The sequence below is a fragment of the Lactuca virosa genome, chromosome 1 (assembly GCF_052849685.1).
Source record: "Lactuca virosa cultivar CGN04683 chromosome 1, Lactuca_virosa_CGN04683_v6, whole genome shotgun sequence".
Classification (NCBI taxonomy): domain Eukaryota; kingdom Viridiplantae; phylum Streptophyta; class Magnoliopsida; order Asterales; family Asteraceae; genus Lactuca; species Lactuca virosa.
Window position 1 is genome coordinate 25,813,968 of NC_136426.1, and position 15,129 is coordinate 25,829,096.

The 15,129-nt window shown below is 30.8% G+C and overlaps 1 long non-coding RNA gene across 1 annotated transcript; it reads right to left on the reverse strand.

The window, feature by feature from the left end:
- Window positions 1-256: 256 nt before the first annotated feature.
- LOC145104124 (uncharacterized) lies at window positions 257-1,057 on the reverse strand. Its single transcript, XR_013707005.1, has 3 exons — window positions 908-1,057; window positions 750-805; window positions 257-624 (listed from the first exon to the last, which is right to left on the reverse strand). It is a non-coding gene; the product is annotated as an uncharacterized LOC145104124 (long non-coding RNA).
- Between the last annotated feature and the right edge of the window lie 14,072 nt (window positions 1,058-15,129).

Below are 15,129 nucleotides of genomic sequence, written 5' to 3' on the forward strand. Positions count from 1 at the left end.
AGTAGCTAGCTCTTTTCCATCTTTCCATACTTTTATCGAACTTTCCATTTGTTTCAAAATTCGATTTTTATTAATTTATTGGCACTCAACTTTGTTAGATAACCAAAATAACATGGAAGCATTTTGAATTTTGATGGCCATTGAAAGTCATCTATTATTTCTTGGCACTTAAACGTTTCTTATAACTAAAACAACTTGTTATTTTATAAAAAAGGTTGACTTTTGGAGAAAAGTCAACTGTTATGTTCTAAAATCATCATTAACATTGTATGTTATCGATCAGATAATGTGACATTACAATCAAAGTGGTACAACCGAAAATTGGCCATACACCAACAAATACAAGACCAAAAAATCATAATAGTAACACAAATCATTCACTCTCCAACCATGACATATTTCTTACATTCAAAACCTTGTTCACACGAATCAAAATAAGTCAGTTGTTTATTTGATATACAATGGCTAATTGTTTTTATTTGAAATCATTTCAACGTTAAATTGCTTTCATATCCATGCTTATGGCCTTGGTGTGTGACGATCATTCGCACCGGATCCTGGATAATCACTTGTTAAAACCATCCTTCTTGATAACATGGTCTCATCCCAGTTGTCTTCTACATTCTGTGTTTGAAAATGTCAAGGCGCACATATAAATTCAAGTTAAACAAAAAAAGAATAAAGGAATTCGAATTCATAATTAACCTCCAGTTAAAGCATTAACGTGATTTATATAGCAAGATAATTACCAAGTCTGTGTTGCTTGAAACTTCAAGAGACCCTTCATCAGTTAGATTTATAGTTCCTGAATAGAAAACACTCTCATTAGTTTTTAATACTTACTATCATCCAATTAAAAAGTCTTTTCATAAACACGTAAAACAAGAGGGAAAAGGAGTAGGATTACTTGAGATTGGGATGGCAGTGAATGACGAAACAAGTAAAAAGAAGCCAAGTAGAACAACAACAAAACTAGTGCTTGATGCCATTGCTTTTAACACAACTTTCAATCAATCACTTAATGTAAATCAGTTGCCACCAAATTGCTATACCTTGTAAGTATATATAAAGGGTATGAGTAGCACTCACGTTATATATATATATATATATATATATATATATATATATATATATATATATATATATATATATATATATATATGGCTTTTGGTGGTGAGTTCGCCTCTCACAAAGGTCAACTAGTCACACATCATGAAAATGCAAGTTGCTTTTTAAATATAAGTTTATATGTCTATTTTAATAATGTATTGTAGATATATGATAAAAAAGAATAAAAAATTAATTATCTAAAATATGATGCCTACATATGTCACAATGATAAAAGAAACTATTATTTGTAAAAAAATTAAACAACAAGAATTCATTCAAAAAGACGCTAGCATTAGTTTAGAAAGAGACACATTAATCATTTCAGTTGACAATATATCGATCACTAATCTAATTTTCAACCAATTAAAAGGAACATTTATCACCTCACTAGCTAGAACATTACATTTTTTTAGCCACGTCATCAAAAAAAGTACCACCACTTTATTTGTTTTCATATCATCTCTATATATATTAAACCAGAAACCTAATTACATCATCTAAAACAATCTGGCCCATTCAATGTTTTTTATTGATTATTTTAAACCACTAGATCAATTTCGCTGATGTCATCATAACAAAAGGGAATTACAAATACGCCTTTTGTTACCGTCTAAAACAATTTTTCCTCCAAAATACAGATTGCTCTCTTCCTATTTCTCTCTCTGATGAAGATAATATCAAAAACCGATGATATCTCCAATTTCTATCAATGTTCTTCCTTCTCAAAATCAATGATCATTAAGCCATCTTATTATATATAACGAGCCACATATCTTCTCCATCAATGCATCTCGTGCGTCGTGTTTGTCACCAACAACTTGAAATTGAGATTGACTACCAAAGATTATTCCCAGTGTGCTTTTATTCTTCTCAAGGTTCACATTCTTTTTAATTTTTTTGTCTCAATTCTGCTAATAAAAATGTTATCGATCTTGCCTACTTTATCTTCTATTGATTTTGCTAATTCAAATGTCACTGATATTGCCTATTGTATCTTCTGTTGATTTTGCTAATAAAAATTTCGATTGATATTGTCTAATGTATCCCTATCTGTTGCCAGAAAATTAAACATCATACCTGAATGAATCTGAATCTGAAGGTAACTTTTTTGAAATTGCCTTCTGATATTCTGATGTATGGTTAGTTTTGCAATTATTACGACTTTTAAAGTTTTAGTTCTTATTAGGAATTTTTTTATGAAATTAATTGCTTTGGGTTTTTGTAGCTTCCATTTGAACATTAATATAGATTTATTTAGGATGCATATTAGTTGTTTGATAAAATGTCTGAACAAAAAAAAAAAAAACTTTGGAAACTTCCATTGCCATCTGCAAATTTTTGACTAAAATACCACTGTTTCTTTTTTCCCCATTAAGGCATTATTTCATTTGTATGGCTACATTACATAATATAATATGTCTTTAAGTCTTTGTAGATAATCTGGAAGGTGCAAATTCTCTAAAGAAGATGAAAAAAAGCTGCAAGAAACAAAAAAAAAAGGAAAGGCATGACTACTCTAGATGATAGAACACATTGAAAAAAAAAAGGAAAATATGTGTGATTACAAAAAGCATTACTCATTTTTGGATTAATGATCTGGAATTGTGGTGTGGCTTAAGTAATGCATGTGTGTCAAATTTTTATGGCAGATTTACTATATTATTATTATTGTTTATTCCACAAACAAGATTTTATAACAACAATTTTTTTTTATTGTTCGTAACAAACTATGTTGACCAAGTCTATTATTGTCAATTTGTTTTAAGTTTAACTAACAAACTATGTTGACAAAGTCTATTATTGTAAATTTGTTTTAAGTTTAAAGATAATTTTCTTAGGACCAAGGGTATAATTGTCAACACGAGCACATACTTTATAAATTTTAATTTCTTTCATGAATCTTATATTCTTATTTATGCAGATTATCATTCCAATTATACCATCAATCATAAACACTTTCCAAAATAATTATATGTATATTTATATTGTTTCAATATATAGAATCCGAACATTTATGATTATATTGTTTAATAAGGAAATATTATCTTTAAATCTTTTCAAAATCATGTACCCTTATCAATTTAGAAACCATCATTTAATTTAATCTTATTAAAAGGATTTAATTCATCTATTTTTGATACATATTTTTATTTAATATAAAAATCACGACACATGTTTTCCAATTATATCTCAATATTTGTTAACCAACTTTAATTCGTTATTATCTTCACCAATATCCTTTAATTTCATTCTTTGTATAATCATTTTTTATGGTATGTTATGATATCCATTATGCATTTACTCTTCTCTCCAACTTTATGTACTTCATCTTACATTTTATAGTATACAACATATATGAATACCAACAATGGAAGAACCAAATCAAAAACATCGCCATGTCCACCACTGTCGAACATCACAAACGGTAAACTTTTAATTTAATATTATCATTAGATGTTCAATACATATAATTTATTGATTTTCTTTTTATGTAATATATATTCCCGTTAAATTTCATATTTAATGTCTAATATATTTTCATTTCATCCACCTTTATCATACTTTTTTTTGAAGAAAATAACTTCTACATCCCCACTAATTGTCGAGTTATTCGAATTACATTCAAACTCATCATCCCATAACGTCCTACGACCAAATTTGCAACCTACAACAATTTCATCAAGGTCGTCACTTTCCCAAATAACCAATCATGGTAAATTATTAATAATTACTTTTATATTATTCTCTCACTGCCAGTCCAAACCATATAAAGACTATTATTTTTTCCAAATTTAATAACTGTTGTTATGATACTAATAAACAGTTATAAACGGTTCGTATACGTCGCCGACTTCAAATGTCCAAACAAACAAAAATGCGACAAGTTTCAAGGATGTAAGGACGCATCACAACTCAGGTAATAGTTATCCTATTGTTACATTACTACTTATTATATTTTTTGTATTTAATTGATTATAAATTTAATTTCAATATATGTACTTTAATATTACATATACATATTCATATTTTCATTGTCATTTACAATACAATTTTTTTTTCCAGAAAATCGTATCTTCATAACGCCTGTTTCTCAAGTTACCCAGGAAGTTACTCCATCACCTTCAACATTATCCTCTCATAACCCTATACAACAAAATGTGCAACATTCATTTATTTCCTCAAGGTCGCCACTGTGACATATCACCTATCAGGGTAAGTTTTTCATAATTATTTTTTTATTATGTTTACCTAAACAATTTAGATAATATAAAAACTTTAATACATTCAATATTTACTAACATAAAAAACTACAAATGAACAGTTGTAAACAGTTCAAGTACGTTGCCAATTTCAAATCACCAAACAATTCAAAATACAACAACTTTCAATGCAGGCAAGACCTATCTGAACTATGATCATATATTTCAAATTATGTCATTATTAATTAATACATAATATTTTTTATTTTATCATATAATTACATTCGCTATATTTCACTTTATACCTTTTTTTCACGTTTAAAATTTACTTCACAATTATTACCAACACAATCATTGATCTTATCTAATCATTATTTTTTCAAAAAAATGTATTACATTTCAAGAAAATAACACAACAAAAACGACAAGAGGGAAACGAAAACAGTTCAATACAAAGGATATTCCTTTTTTTTTTATTTGAATGAAGATTCTGTGGAGAACTCAAGCAATACTACTATTCGTTCTCAACCTTCCTTCGGTTATACTGATAAGGTTGATTACCAAGGTATGTTATCATCTATTTTGTTAATACATCCACTTATACATTTTTGCACTTAGTTTTATAAATATTCATTGTCTTATTAATAATTTAAATTATGTTTATTTTGCAGCACCAAGAAAAAAGAAACAAACATCTGTGCCTTATAATGCAGTTGGTCAAAATGATGTAAGGATTGACACCCATACTAAATGTATTGGCATAAGCAAATGTACTGTTTCTTTCTATTTAAAATTTTAAATTTTGGTTATCCAATGAAAATTATCATTTCAATATGTTATCACCCTTTTCATATTACGCTTATATATATATTATGTGATGAGTTTTTTTGTTTCTTTATAGATTACTTGGATTTTGGTGATGGGGTATACGTTTGCTCTGTATGTAAAGCTAGGGTTTGGAAGGGAGAAGCAATAACAGGAAATAAAGATTTAAGGAAAACCTCTTATTCCATATGTTGTTACAATGGAAAAGTAGAATTACCAAACTTGATTTACCCATCTCAGTTATTGCTTGATTTATATAGCGGAGTTACTAAAAATTTCATTCCGTTTTCAACATAGATTTTTCAACGAGACTACTTATATACCTCACATGAAGTTGACCCCATCCGATAAAAATTCCATTCCGTTTTCAACGTAGGCAATTCCCAAATAGCAGTTTGTTTCGCTATGACCATTAACAAAAGTCAAAGACAATCATTATCAAATGTTGGATTATACTTGCGTAGACCTGTCTTCACCCATGGTCAGTTATATGTAGATGTTTCTCGTGTAACATCCAAAAAAAGTTTGAAGGTACTCATATGTGATGAGGAAGGTCGTTCAACTAATAAAACAAAAAACGTTGTCTACAAAGAGGTCCTGCAACGTTTATATATATTTATCGATTTCAGTGTTTCTTCTTCACATTTCAATAATAACAATAGCCATAAACTTTCTTTTATAGATATTATGCAATATATATATATATATATATATATATATATATATATATATATAAATGTTTTTATATTTTTTTAATACGTTCCCCCGCGTTTAAGGCGGGTTATAATCGAGTTAACTTATAAATGAGAAATCAAATATCCTATCACATTTTTTATTTGTTTATCAAGATTCTAAATAACATTAGATGTGACTTGGCGGTAATGTCAAACTTCAAGTTTTTTCGAGTCGTGTTGAATCACATCGTTTGTAAGTCGTGAATTTAAGGCAACAATTTTCTATATAACTAATATTAATATCTTAAAAATCATTTAGCTATTTTAGGACAAGGAAGTCTTAATTTTAAGTAATATAAAGTTTATAGCATAAAGTATAAATGTTTTGTGCATAAATCAGATTAATCTTAGGACATAAAAACTAAATCGCCTTAAATTAAGGAAATATAATTAGTCAAAATTGACCAAGTATTCCATAGCAAATTGAATCGGTCAAAGTCTAATCATCATTTTATCTTTTATTCGTTTATTATTTTGACCGATTGCTTCCCCATATATATATATATATATATATATATATATATATATATATATATATATATATATATATATATATATATATATATATTAGGTTCTATGGAAAACAAAAAACCCTAAAAATCATAAAAATGCATAAAAAAAATACTAAGAGATCACAAAACTTTTTTTTGAATTTTTTTATGAAAAAATCGTTGCTTCTAATACAAAATCGCTGAAATTTTTTTGAAAAAAAACCTCTTTTTTTTTTTATAAAAAAAAATTGATTTTTTATTTTTTTTTTCAACGATTTTTTTAAAAAAGTTGCGATTTTTTCATAAAAAAATTCAAAAAAAAGTTTTGTGATCTCTAAGTATTTTTTTTATGTATTTTTATGATTTTTAGGGTTTTTTTTTGGGTTTTTTTATTTTCCAAATAACCCTTCCCTCTATATATATATATATATATATATATATATATATATATATATATATATATATATATATATATATATTTGAAATTCAAAGTCCTTATTTATAGTTTTTATACATTTATTCCAGCTCCCTTTACTATATATCGTAAAAAAAAACCCTCATGATCACATTTTAAAAACATACACAATCTCTCTCTCTAATTCTTTTCTATATATATTTGTTTGTAGGTGTGTATTTGTATGTATCTGTATATGTATTTGCTTGTATTTACATACATCTTTATGTATCATTTATATGTATATGTGTGTATATACGTATTTTTAGGGGTTCTTTTTGTTGACTGAACATATAAACATGTCATATTAGTTGTTTATTTTTTTTGTTGAATCTGATTTGTTCTTTGGATTTTTTGGTGTTTTTTCATTGATTTTGATCTTGAATTAATGTTATATATATATATATATATATATATATATATATATATATATATATATATATATATATATATAATTGAATCCAGTTTGTCAGACTATGTTGTAGAAGAAAAATCAGTGGAAATTTTTCCTACATATTGATTACTATGCAAGTAGATGTGTTTAAAAGTATGCTTACTAAAATTTCTTTAAATATATGTTTTTTTATTCCTACATAAATTTTTCTGTTAACTTAACTCCGTTATTATTTTGTTCCAACACTATTTATTTACTTAAAATAATCATATAATTCGCCCCTAAACAACAAATGATGTTTTGTTAATTAGTCACCGGTGCACCTTGGCTTCTTCCAGGAGGTTTGACTATGTTGTGCTATGAAGTAAATTTCATGGAATATTTCAGTCAAGTGTTTCCTAACTCAAAATTCAAAGAATGATATTCAACCCAATACACCATCACATCATTTGCCCAACACTCCGGGCCTAAAGATACCCACCTCATTCCATCGCCTTAAAGGGACCTAATCAACGTCCCTCTCGGAAATATATATGAATTTACCACAATGCACATCCTTAGGGAACCCATACTTGATTGAGACTGAACAGATTCCACCAATACGAAACTAGCTCGAGAAGACTTCCAAGGTGATCCTGAATGTTACCAAAACCTGAGTCTGCTATGAACCAAAATTCCACTCTACAATTAAGAGTAAACATACCCAAAGACCAAAGGAACATAGAACATACTGAACTTGATGATAGGTTTGTTGGGTTATGAGCATTCTAACACTCCTAAGTGTACATGCAACCCTAAACACCTCGGATCTATGTTTTCTCTATTATACATACAATTATGAACATCCAAGGTATTATCCTAATCTAGCATACAAAATAATAAATATAACATGATAGAATACATACCTCTTTGATGTAGAATGTCTTCATGAAGCTTGAGTGCCTAGTGCCCCAAGTGTGACACCTCAAATGGTTCACACAACACCAAATACACTTGGAATAACTTGAGAGAAACTTGAACACTCCTTGAAATCGTCTAGCCCTCACACTCACACATTAGTGCACGATTTCTTGAGCGATGGGATTCTTTTATATGGTGGCTATTAGGGTTACACCATGTAACTCATAACTTTACCCATTCCTTATGCTCCATGGATTTTAACCTCCATGGAGTATCCATGGGTCACCCCATGGACTTAGTCCAACATAAGGAATCTTGGATCACAAGCCCACATATATAAGAATGAATGATTTACACAATCAACCCATATATTTAATTAGTCTCCTTTTGATCACTTAATTAATTCCAAATTAATTCTTGATCAATACTAATTAAATAACCTTATTAATATATTAGAACTTATAATATATTAACCAACCTTAAGTGTTATTTCTCTCATTATAGTCTATCCAAATGCATGATGCCATGCAACCCAAATGGACCATGCCGGGTCGGGTCAAGTCTTACCAATTATAGTTATGGACTTAGACATTAATCCAACAGTCTCCCACTTGGATAAGTCTAAAACTATTATTGCGTATGACTTCAGGAACCGATCAGCAATCGTAGCTCTCAAAAGCTTCTGTCGAACTCTGACCTTGTCGATGAACTCTGACCTTTATCAATGACTTGTCCATTAGATAAGGGATCATATATTCCTCCATTCTAGATATCATATGGACTGAGACATGGATTATCAATCATTCTCTCTGTCCATTTGTTGTTTCCCGATTTCATATTCATGATGACTGACTGATTGAACAAATCAAATCAGTCCTGGCTTGGCCAAGCACTCACATGTATCATCTTTAAATCATCGAGGGGCCCACAAATATCGTTTTTATCCCGAAGGTAAAAGGAATGGATAAACTTCGACTCATATGGCTTGTTCTACTACTTGTTGAATCATACACAAATGCACATTTTATAACATCGAGTTACCAATGCGTTTTCGTGCAATCAATGTATAACCAACTCATAGTAACAACTCATATCTCTAGGTTTGAAGAATACAAGATATTATCGTCTCATGATCACTCGTGATAAAATCCATGAAGTGATTCAAATGAGCGCGGGTTGAATCCAATACTCAGAACTTATGAGCACTCATGAGTGTTGTAGCACCACTTTGTCCACCAACTTGGAGCTCTACAAACCAACCCATGACAGTCTTGATTCATATCTACTTCCAACATATGACCGACTGTGGATGGTTTGAATAACTTAATTATTCAGGAAGAGCGACTTAGTTATTCTGGAAGTCAAAACATGCAAAGTGAAACACAAGAATAAATGAATCAAATATGGTATCAAACCCTATGAATATAAATAAACACTTTTATTTATCACCATACTGATTACTCATTATTCATTGTTTCGGTTTTATCAACTTTATACTTGAATTTAAAACAATAGTTGTCCCATGCTCCAAGCATGTACACTATGTTTTCTAAACACTAGTCATGCCATACACCAAGTATGCATACTATGTTTGTCTATGATCTTTACTTTGTAAAATAGATCAATTGAACATCACTCCAATGATCCTCTTTTCACAGTCCCAAATCCTTACTGCAAATGCAAGAATTCCAAATTCATGCCATTTACTGAAATCTGTTAGATTCTAAACTTATATGCATTGATCCTCTTAAGAATTCCAAAACACCTTTTATTTATCACCATATGATTACACATTATTCATTGTATACTGTTTCAGCTATCAACTTTATTCTTGAATTTAAAACAATAGTTGTCCCATGCTCCAAGCATGTACACTATGTTTTCTAAACACTAGTCATGCCATACACCAAGTATGCATACTATGTTTGTCTATGATCTTCACTTTGTGAATTAGATCAATTGAACATAACTCCAATGATCCTCTTTCACAGTCCCAAATCCTTACTGCAAATGCAAGAATTCCAAATTCATGCCATATACTGAAATCTGTTAGATTCTAAACTTATATGCATTGATCCTCCTGTAATGATTATGCACAGAGTCAGAAAGACTTGACAACAACCATTACAGAGCATTCCAAAGGAGATCAGCTCCTTGGAAACATCCTTCTTTCATTAAGTTTCCTAATCTTACACAGATTGAATAATTTCTAACTTTGAAACATTTCCATATTCCATTTTGACTATCACTTCTGAACAAGAGTTGCCTCCTTACAGATTATGTCAATATGGTCCTTCCAGAATTAACATTATACTTCCAACTGTCCTTGAGCAACCAATCTTTGGTAAACCTTAGATTGTCCTCGACAATTGCTTAATCATTTTAGTCATATCCAGTTCTAGACCTTTTCCCTTCATAATGCCCCAGGCATTTGGAAAATTTTAGAAAGGATGAATATAGCACATGTAATCGATCCTATATCCAAAGCATATGGGACACGATTCATGATGTCTCACATAAAGACTAAACCAGTCTTTTGCTATAATATTTCCATTTCAATTTGCCAAGTTCTCAAAATTCAGATTATGAAAAGGGATGCCGTAATCATAATCGAATTTTAGAACGCAAATAATGGACCCATATATAGAATTTCCTTATGTTGAGCCATTCCAACATGAAATTCATATATATATCCTTGATTAAATACGATTAAAATCTCAATCTAAGCTTTTAGAATTGAAATGAAGTATAATTTCCTCTCCCTTAATTATAGCAAAACAACTTTTTCAACCCCTGCAACCTCACGAATTGAAACTTTTGTTTTCTATAATTAACATTGCTAACTTGCAACCTTTGTCATAATTATCATGCTCCCACTAACATGATGATTATTAGCATAACACTTATGCTCCCACTAGCTTTGACATGTACTCAGAAATCAGCTGACTTTTATACCAAAGTTCAGATTTCTGATACTAGATTGTTTTGATAAAACTTTATCAAAATCATACACCTCTCTTAGATAGCTCACATGTGTGTCTAAACAATTTTAGAACTATGAAAAGGGATGCCGTAATCATAGTCTCAATTGTTTAGACCTTTGCCACTTCTCACAAGTCCATGTTAGTGTGCCGGTAAACCACACACGCTCCACTAACGACTTTGAGAATGCAAATATCACAATTGATATCTAGCTAAAATCTACTTAGTGAAAGTGTTTCCTCACCATCATTTTCATGAATCGGAGAGAAACCTTATGACACTTAGATTTAATAGTGTATGTGTTCTTATCCATGTGAATTTGTCAAAACCATAATCACAAGACAAGGTTAGTGACAAATCCAAACTCATATTGATTAAACTTGTGCAATCTTAAATTCTTGCCATTTGGCAGCTCAGGTGCCTGCCATTTCTTCCAAGTAGTTGTGCAACCAATTGAGAACTCTCAGAACTCCTATGCAAAGCCAACTTGAATAGGCACAAAAATTTCAACACGATAGGTTATAAACCTCAAGTCGTGTGCTAGTGAAGGACTTTAGGTTTTATTCTTGATTAAGTCTTGAAACTTTCAAGAGCTTTAAGACTCCCACTGTCCTCTTGACATATAAGACTCCCTTGTCAAATATTCAAGAGATAGTGCGGATTCTTTATCAAGACTAACACTTTACACAATTGGCCTAAGTTGGTCTCTGTTTTATCCAAAACATCACAACTTACCAATTTCAAATGCACAAGAGTAGATAACCTTTTACTCTTACATTTGACTAGTGTTAACAAACCCTCTTTAAGATATGTCACTCAAGTTACAATCTTGGAGTATGACTCTAAGAATTGTTTTCGAATGAAGTATGACTCATCTTTTTGATTTAACCATTTCAACAATTCATGACTCCTCTTCTTAGTCATAAGAATGCACTAAGATGACTTTAGAGGACCAATTATGATATGGTATCTTAATCATTAAGATGATCATAAACATGATACTAAAGTACTCTCCCATCTTCTCAGATTTGAGAAACTTTTATCTTTCTGCCATACTTTGATTCTTCTTATTCGTTCTGTCTCACATTGAAACTTCTCCAATGCTACAGACTTATACTTAAACTTATAAGTATAACCATATTTACTGAACTGAAGTAAATCATGACGAATAGTCTTCTTGATCTTTTGTGGTGGACTTGACCAGTGCACAAGAATGTGTACTCGATCCCTTAGTCCTTTCCTTATTCACATAAGGAATTAGTCTTAATTTTCCAAGCTGAAAGTTCTCATTCATCATACTTTACAACTTGCATGATTCCAAGTTTCGGTGTAATTAAACCTTGGGTGATGAGAATCTTTCCTTATTTGGTAATATTAGACACTACCACAACCGAAAGAATCAAATCCATTTTTCCAATATTGCTATCAATGGAATCTTATAAGCAACAACTTTTCACAAATGCCATTGTAAGGATACTTAAAATAAATAAAATCAAAACCTTTTTCTTTTATTTTAAAACTTTGCGGAAAAACTTATCCTTACAATCCATATGAAAACCTTGTTGTTATCTATTCCTAAGCAATATAAATATCATAACTCTTAAGTAATAGCCCAAAATTCTGATCACCGAACCATGCGATTGAAATCCATCTTCGCGATCAGAATCAACATGTACTTAATAGAGTTAGACAATGGACTTTACCTGAAGTAGAGCCAAACTTATTGACTTTAACATCCTTAGGTAAATTTGGCAGCTTCGTAACCAATGCCCCTTCCTTTGGCAATAGTTACCTATGGACCCTTGATAATGGGACTATCTCAGACTTCGCCTCTCTCTTTACCATTGGGTCAACCGAGTTGACTATGGCCGATCCCTTTCCATTGGGAAGAGAGAGCTTTACTGGATATCCAATGTTATCATTGTCAATGTCCATAGCGTTTTAGGAAGTTGATCTTAGCAAATAGATAAGATCATTAAGGGTCTTGTCTTAGTCTGTTTCATAGGATTCCCAAAAGAACTCACTATGTGACTTAGAAAGTAGTTGAGCCACCAACTTTCTCAAGACTTTGACACCCAACTCTCCCGGCTTGTCAATATGTGACTACATCTCCAAGATGTGATCACACCTAGACCTTGCCTTGCCAATAGGGCTTGAGTGACCTTAAACTTTTTAGGAACTTGTGGGTTAGGGAGAATAATTGGAGGAGGTGAAAGAAGTATGATATCCATGGGACATCATCTTCATTTAGGAAAGCTTGTTTCAAGAGATTTGGGAAGATCATAAATGTCTAGACCAGACATCTTTTTGGGAGATATTCAAGATAGTTGATTTAAAGTCCTTAATTACACCCAATATGAAATATTAAGGCTAGGACCCAACAAACTATTTTATAACTTAGAAGAGGGATGCCGTAATCCAAGCTATAAAATATTTGAAGGTAGGTGAATGACGATTCACCAATTTCCACCATGAAAAACGAAATAATTTATTAGGTTTTAATTGGATTTGAAAGTCCTAGATCTTTGAGATTCATTGAACTGTTCAAAGGCATGTTTCAATCTCGAGTGTGCCCTTCAGGTTTTGTGACTGGGATGCCGAGGATCACAAAACAAGGTGTGAATAACCATGCAAATATACTTGGTACCCTTAATATTTACCCCTTAATCAGTGTGCCGGTTAACCACACACGCTCCACCGATACTATGATAAATATTAAGTTACCCTTTGCCTACCTTGTTAAGTCCAGGTTAGTGTGCCGGTTAACCACACACGCTCCACTAACGACTTAAGCAAAGTGCAAAGTGTAATTTCATGGGTTAGCACCAAATTCACATTTTCCTAAGTAACTAAGATTGGGTATTAATAAGAGTTTAGTTACTTAGTATTTATCATTAATACTTTTAATGAAAGGAGAATTATAGTCCTTGTCCTACCCGTTCGGCTAACGACCCTCCACCAGTCAAGGAAGCGGTGGGTGAGAGTGGACACCCATTAAACTGCCATTTTATAGGCAGTAACCTTATACCCCCCTTATAGACCGGCTTCGTGAATGAGGCCTACTAACGGTAAGACTGACTTTACTCTTATACATATATATAAATATTATTAACTTATAATATTATAAAGTATAAGGGTTGAATTTTAACTTTTAAAATTCTAAGGGCTAACTTGGAATTAAAGTATTCATAAGTGAAAACTTTTCAAATTCCAAAACTTGAGGGCAAGTTTTGAAACTATTCAAAACTAATTAATTCCATAACTTATGAGTTTAAAGTAGTTTTAATTAAAAAAAAAAAAAAAACTCTTCAAGTTCCATAACTTGAGGACAAGTTATGGAAGACTTTAAACTAATTAATAAAAAAAATAACTTTTTTTTATTGTAACTTATGGAACTAATTAAGGTTACACTTTTTTTTAATTTAATGAAGAGACTCTTGAACCTCCATAACTTGAGGACAAGTTATGGAGTCATAAAACCATTTAATTAGAACTAGACTCTTCATTTTGTAACCTTTGCCAACTTTTATGAGTTTTATGATTCTTAAATGTGACTTTTCATATAACTTGAGGACAAGTTACAAAAACACACTTTGGAATCAACTCTTAGATTAAAATGGATTGAAAACAACTATTTCACACAACTTTTCTATTAATCTAAGAACCTCATAAGAACAAGATAATTCAAATCATCAATCTTCAAGAAATTAGCATGAACATACAAACTAATACAAATCTTGAAATTATGACAATTATCTTAGAAATTGGATTAGCATGAACATTACCACATCAAAAACAAGTTTATAAGTCCAAAAACATCTTAAGGTAATGTTCCTAGTCCAATTCCAGCCAAAACAATCGAATATATGCATCCAACTCGATTTTTCAGCTACTTTTGCAAGTATAACAAGAAAAAAAACCAGTCTCTGATACCACTGTTGGGTTATGAGCATTCTAACACTCCTAAGTGTACATGCAACCCTAAACACCTTGGATCTATGTTTTCTCTATTATACATACAATTATGAACATCCAAGGT